This window comes from Oncorhynchus mykiss, chromosome 3 (assembly GCF_013265735.2).
Source record: "Oncorhynchus mykiss isolate Arlee chromosome 3, USDA_OmykA_1.1, whole genome shotgun sequence".
Classification (NCBI taxonomy): Eukaryota; Metazoa; Chordata; class Actinopteri; order Salmoniformes; family Salmonidae; genus Oncorhynchus; species Oncorhynchus mykiss.
Window position 1 is genome coordinate 44,258,466 of NC_048567.1, and position 7,498 is coordinate 44,265,963.

The 7,498-nt window shown below is 40.3% G+C and overlaps 1 long non-coding RNA gene across 1 annotated transcript; it reads right to left on the reverse strand.

Annotated features, from left to right (window-relative positions):
• Positions 1-703: 703 nt before the first annotated feature.
• On the reverse strand, positions 704-4,533 carry LOC118956139. Its single transcript, XR_005045723.1, has 2 exons — positions 4,042-4,533; positions 704-3,097 (listed from the first exon to the last, which is right to left on the reverse strand). It is a non-coding gene; the product is annotated as an uncharacterized LOC118956139 (long non-coding RNA).
• Between the last annotated feature and the right edge of the window lie 2,965 nt (positions 4,534-7,498).

Consider the following 7,498-nt stretch of genomic DNA (forward strand, 5'->3'; position numbering starts at 1 on the left):
CATGTCCAGCAATGTGATTGCTGGACATGGTTTGAGTGACCTCCAAAAATAATTGTATTCACCGTTCACTTGCTATTTTCACAGCTTGTCAGGCAAGACCTCCTACTAAAAGTGTGTCATGCGACACAAGTACCCTTGTGACACCTCCATTGTTGCCAGGTCTCCCTCGACTCCTATGAAAAGGACACACCATCATGAGGCCTCTGATAGCGACCCTAGTTACTGCTCTGATGGCAGGGACGGCTTCATGAACAACGATAGGTAATTAGTGCTATGTGAAATGTGAAAAGCTGTATTAAAAAATACCCAGCTTGATAAACTAGTAGCCAATTCCCCAGCCAAGACTACACATCTAGTGGAGTCATTTTGGTTGTGAAGTGCATTAGCTAAATGCTTTGTCCTTTCTTTAGAACAAAATGCTAATTCACTACTATCTATTATATAACCCTGTCACAGGCCCTCCCAGTCAACACCACCTCATAAGATTACCTGCTGCAGTTATTCCAGTTTGCAGCCAAACATGCAGCATAGAGGAGACCAGTAACGGGGACCTCATCAGCATCATACAGACATTCCCGCTCTGTGAGCATTCCAATGAATTGAACAGTCAGCCACATGTCGGCAAGTATCCAGCCAGTAACCTTCACCTGTCAGCGTCAACAGCTTTCACAGGTTCACCATTTGTACAAATACAGAAGGAAACCCACTTCATTACTTTTATATATTTGATAAACCAATTGTGAAACATAATTTATGTAAACTGACATGAATTTGTTGTTTATCTTCCATTTATTATATGCATATAATAATGTCCAGAGTATAACCTAGCCTGGTGGACCCAGCCTAATCGCTGTGTTCCCCATTCTATTACACTTTATGATATCTGAAGTGAAATAGAAAGGTGAATGTAGTGATCAGGTTGGTTTCACCAGGCTAATCATAACCACCATTGATAATCTGGTGTGGCAGGGTAGCCTAGTGGTTAGAGCGTTGGACTAGTAACCGGAAGGTTGCAAGTTCAAACCCCCGAGCTGACAAGGTACAAATCTGTCGTTCTGCCCCTGAACAGGCCATTGATAATGCTCTGCGTTTGTGTCTGCACCCAGATTCAACATAGCTGATCATTGCGACCAAGCTGATCTACATTGCTATGGGTTCTCCCCATCGATGACTGTTGGTGAGCATTGGCTCACCAACAGTCATCGATGGGGAGAACCTGTTCAAACTTCAACATAGATATCACCTATCACCTGCCATTGGCAGTTCACGGATGCATCTAACAGAACCAGCACTTGGAGACTTGCAAGATGATGTGATGGAGATTTTGACGTCTCTGAATTATTATTTGCAACATTTCTTGAGGAACAAGCCAAAAAACGAGGCCAAATCAGCAGGTGCAGTTCCCCTTTAAAAGTGATCATCTCCCTGACATTTAATGACTCAGATCATATACCTATTTTCTATCCTATCCTAGCCTACTTCATCAAAGTAAAAGTCCAGAGAACTAGCCATTACCAAAAAAACAGGCTTCTGGCAAAGAGTTGTGGCAAATCTTTGGCCTATTTGCAGCAAGCTTATATTTTCACATGCAAATTAATTCTGTTGCGCACATTTGGGCCGACTTGTGATCTTCTGGCAAACTACTCTGAGAAACTTGTGGCGAACATTCTACTGTTTGCTGCAAAATCATTATGAATATGCAAATTGGTTATTTAGTGTATTAAACAACATCAAAATGTTTTAGACATCAACCAAATCACAAATAACTTTAAATGTACTTGCTTCTCACAGAGAACTAAACAACTAAACAAAATGTATTCAATGTCTAAACACATAAAATCCAATACAACGTTCTTAACTATCTCACAATAAAAACATAATGCAGTGTTAATGAAGAAAAGAGCAAAAACTACAACATTTACATGAGAGAAATATCCAGGAGTTCTCAAGGGGCAACTTCAGAATTTACATGAGCATTCAAGAAGTATAGCCTCTGACTGAACTTTACTTCAATTTTTTGTCATTTAGCAGATGCACTAATCCAGATCAATTTACAGGAACCATTAGGGTTAAGCACATTGCTCACATCTTTCACTTACTCAGCTCGGGATTTGAACCAGCGACATTTTGGTTACTGGCCAAATGCTCTTAACTGCTAGCCTACCTGGCGGCCCTGTAGAAATCCTGTCGAACGCTTGCTGAATGCATGCACTGAAACAATCAGAAAACAACATTAATATAGGCCTACTGAAAACATTTTTTTTTTAATTTGACTCAGCAGCTAATGGGCAGGATAAGAAAAATGGGGTTAGGCTGCATCCCCACGGGCACAGTCGTCAGTTCAATATCTAGTTTTGATTCACATTTGCATGAGTTGTAAACAAAATGTTTATTCAATGTGAAATCCCCCCCCCCAAAAAAATGAACGTGTTATTGGAGTTAGGTTCAAGATTGGGTAAAAAAAAAAAAAAAAAAAAGAGGTGAAATTCCCTTACTTGATGACTTTTTGCAAATCCAATTAGTTTTCCACATTGATTCAAAGTCATCACATAGATTTTTGGGGGTCGAAATGACGTGGAAACAATGTTGATACAAACAGTTTTTGCCCAGTGGGATGTTGCTACGCTTCCCACTGAAACTGGCATTATATCTATTTTTCAGAAAGGAAACAATCTGCCTTGTATAAATGCTATATGAACAAACAATGTAGCTAGCATACTGGGACTTATTACACCTACCTCCAAAATGTGTGTTTCTAGAGAGCCACAAAAAATTATTTCCTCCAGTCAAGCCTCAATACAATGGATTAAAACTCAGATCTTCAATCTGGACTGGGGACATCATTATCAAGAGCCACTTTTCTACTAGTTGTCACTTCTTTCTGACTCAGGTGTATAAGGCTTGGGTGGAAGAAGAGCAACATAAACATTTTGTTATGCCTATATGGAAATCCATATTATTTTCCTAAACAAATAATTGATAACTTTCATCTCAAGGCCATGCATGCAAGAAGTCTTGACCTGGTGCATGCATATTTCTCAGTCCTCCGTTTGATTGAAGGCCTCAATCTGTCTCTTTGCCTGATAACTGATTGCTTCTAGAAAGAAAGAGTGAAAGAACACGTGACCGAGAAGAGCTAGTTAATAAGGTAGTTTAAAGCAATGAAAGGTCTTGTTACAAAGCATGAATTTAGTATTGACTACATTTATGAGAATACATGCATTTGCTTAATTTATCCAGCTTGAAGACAATACAGCAATTTATCACACACACAACAAACAAAAAAAGTATGAATGAATGCACCGCATACTTATCTTTCCAGGGTGTCAATGCATCCTCTTCCTAATGGTGGGTAGGGCTACCTGTTGTGCTTACTAACATACTGTAACGACCCTGAGTTTATAAGCGCGGAAATCGACCCTGCCGCATGAGCATGCTTTTGCAGCACAGTCGATAGCGCGCCGGACCTCGCGCTTGAAGGTCGAGGATTCGAGGCCTGCTCCATGCCGGTTTCATTACACTGGTGTCAGAAGTGATCGGACCTCGCATCGACGACAGTGCGTGTGCTTGACCGGTGAGCGTGTTCCTGCAAGACGTAGAGTCGCAAGCTAGCGCGAGGACGCGCTCTTTGAAAGGAGGGAGTAGTGTAACGACCCTGGGTTTATAAGCCTGCCGCACGAGAATGCTTTTGCGGCACAGTCGATAGCACGCCGGACATCGGGCTCGAATGTCGAGGGTTCGAGACCTGCTCCCTGCTGTTTCATTACAATACTACTGAAGGTGACGCTAGCATATTGACATGCTAGCAGTAATAAAAGACACCAGTAAATCATTAGTTAGCTAGCTAGCTATCACAATAATAGCGCAAAAATATCGAACGTTCACTACTGTAGCCAGTCAGTGGCATTGACAGGTTGAAACTGATATAGCAACTACGTGTTTCTGTCTATCCCATAAAACATGACATTGCTAACCGGGTATCAATTAGCTATGACAATTTAAAGTTTATTAAGAAATTAAATCAATAAGTTAGACACTCACCGGACAACTTTGGTAGGTAGATTTCTTGGTTTCCATTTCCATCAGATTTTTCTTATCTCCTTGACTGGTCGTCAAAAGTTACTGGTCTTTGAAATGATGTGCCCACCAGAAACAACCTCTGGTAAACTGGGAGCCACTAGTGGCAGTACATATTGTTGCCACAGGTTTGCACAGATTCAAATATAATCTCGAGAGAATTGTTTTCCAGAAACAAATTGGTGAACTGTTTGCCACTAGTCGTAATAAATATTGTTGTTGCCAAAGGTTTGCTGCAAATTCACCACTAGTGGCAAACAACTTCTGGCAACATTTTGTCACAAACTTGCGGGAACTTTGCAGCAACAAATACATTTTTGCAAGGAAAGTAATGTGTATATTTTATACTGTGTATAAAAGTAGCCTACCATGTATGTAAAATGGACTGAGTGTAAAAAACATTAGGAACACCTGCTCTGTCCATGACATAGACTGAGAAGGTGAATCCAGGTGAAAGCTATGATCCCTTATTAACGTCACCTGTTAAATCCATTTCAATCAGTGTAGATGGAGGGGAGGAGACAGGTTAAAGACGGATTTTTAAGCCTTGAGACCATTGAGACATGGATTGTGTATGTGTGCCATTCAGAGGGTAAAGATTTAAGTGCCTTTGAATGGGGTATAGTAACAGGTGCCAGGTGCACTGGGTTGAGTGTGTCTAGAACTGCAACACTGCTGGGTTTTTCACACTCATCAGTTTCCCGTGTGTATCAAGAATGGCCCATCATCCAAAGGACATCCAGCCAACTTGACACAACTGTGGGAAGTATTGGAGTCAAGATGGGCCAGCATCCCTGTGGAATGCTTTTGACACCTTGTAGAGTCCATGCCCCGATGAATTGAAGCTGTTCTGACGGCAACAAGGGGGTGCAGCTCAATCTTAGGAGGTTTTGTACACTCAGTGAATGTAAAATATGTATGGGTCTTTCTATAAACTAGTGTACCAGTGAGGAGTTCCTGCACTGGACAACTTGTTAGAGCTGTTGATAAATCATTGATAATAATATGCCAATTGTTTTCATGTCATTACTTTAACATATAAGTAGGGGATCATAGCTACATTCAATAAAACTCACGAGTTGATTTAAAACCTTTTGTCATACTTGGTGTCTTGAACAATTTGCCCCAAAATCGTGTGACATAAAACATGACTTTTCTGTCCTTGCATTTATGGCAGTGTAAATTGTCATTATATCATATATCAAGCATCAATCAGTTAAATTAGACATCTAAATTTGACCCTTTCAGAATCCTGGATCTAGCTATTAGACTGTTTTTTCAGTAGAGCATTCAGAAATGCAGTGCAACGCTCTAACCACTAACCTAGTGGTTAGAGCGTTGGGCCAGCAACGAAAGGTTGCTGGATCGAATCCCCGAGCTGACAAGTTATGCTGCTGAATAAGACAATTAACCCACTGTTCCCCGGTAGGCTGTCACTGTAAATACGAATTTGTTCTTAACTGACTTGCCTCGTTAAATAAAGGTTCAAATAAAAACTGTAACATTTCGTGTCTCCTTATGTTAGGGGGTGAAAACAGTTTCCATGGGGGCACACACATTCAAAATAATGTTTGCATTGCACAATCGAATGCGTCTAACTGAAAGTCAACTTACCTTGCTACTTAAAACCTAAAACAATGCTTCATTAATTAATGTGGTTCTTCAATAATTATCCATAATACTTGGTGGATGGTATTTGGTGTCCAGCTGATTAGTTATGCCTTGATATCTTCACACATCATCATCTGATCCAGGAAGGAATTTTCCAAATGACAGTCAAGTGACAAACAGCTGTTGTGATAGCACATGCGATGCATCAACAGCCCAAGTGTTGGGGGAAAAAATATGTTTGGGAGGAATGTCCACATATTTCGATGTCTCATTCATTATGCCGGCGAAGACAGTTGTGCCTGGATCCACATTGAATATAATATCCTTAGCAATGTTGATCATCTGTTGCTGTCTGCTTGATTTACAACAGGGTCTTGCTTGATTTAACAGAGGAAGTATCAAGGTAATGAGTTAATGTTTTCATTTGTTTTTGTGCCTCGGATTGGTCACCAAGTCTTCTGTGTGCAATTTTGTAGGATTATTGTGCAACACCAAGCCCTATTAATTATTCTAGATATAATGACACATTACATAGCATAGTGGGCTTATTCACAATATGATCTGGTAATGAAACAACATGACAATAATTTAGTTTTCCATGTTAGACCTGCAATTTGAAACAATATAATGGGCTTGAAGTAGCCTACTTGAACTTGGATTTGGAGCTGGCATAGGCCTACCTTGAAAATGTCCTTAACCCTGATCTGTTTCACCTGTCTTTGTGCTTGTGTCACCCATCTTGCCTATTATCCCTTGTGTATTTATGCCTGTGTTCTCTGTTTGTCTGTTGCCTGTTCATTTTGTTTGTGAAACCTACCAGTGTTTGTACCCCTGCTTCTGTCTGTTTCTTGCTCCTGTTTCCTAGTCCTTCCCGGTTTTGACCTTTCTGCCCGCCCTGACGCTGCCTGCCATTCTATACCTTGCCCCACCTCACTGGATTATTGACCCCTGTCTGCCCTGACCCTGAGACTGCCTGCCGTTCTGGACCCTTTGCACCTTCTCTGGATTACTGACCACTGCCCGTCTTTGACCTGTCGTTTGGATGCCCCTGTATTGTACATAAACTTTTGTTTCTTCGACACGTCAACATCTGACACATACCTGAAACTTAATTTGGTGCTTGAAAATGTATTATAATAACTGTAGCCAATTTATAAATCCTCCTGCTTCATTTGAATTATCTGTGATTTAATTTTTGATCTGTTTTTGTATCCTGCTGCTTCAATTGAAGGGTGTTGCAGCTGCTCTGTTATAGTAAAAACATGTGCGGATCTTGAGGATGGCAACATCTAATGTTGGCTTTCCATACAAATCCTTCCAATAAACAAGGAACCTAATTGTTGGTCACTTTCTCATGATAAAAACGGAGATGGTGAGATTAATGCAACCTCTATTCATCGCTTTATCTTCTTAGGGCTGAAATCCCGTCAACGGGATCGATATGACAACAACCAGTGAAAGTGCAGGGCGCCAAATTCAAAACAACAGAAATCTCATAAGTAAAATTCCTCAAACATACAAGTATTTTATACCATTGTAAAGGTAATCTTGTTGTTAATCCCTCCACAGTGTCCGATTTCAAATAGGCTTTACAGCGAAAGCACCACATACGATTATGTTAGGTCAGATCCAAGCCACAGAAAAACACAGCCATTTTTCCAGCCAAAGAGAGGATACACAAAAAGCAGAAATAGAGATACAATTAATCGCTAACCTTTGATGATATTCATCAGATGACACTCATAGGACTTCATGTTACACAATACATGTATGTTTTGTTTGATAAAGTTCATATTTATATAAAAAAATC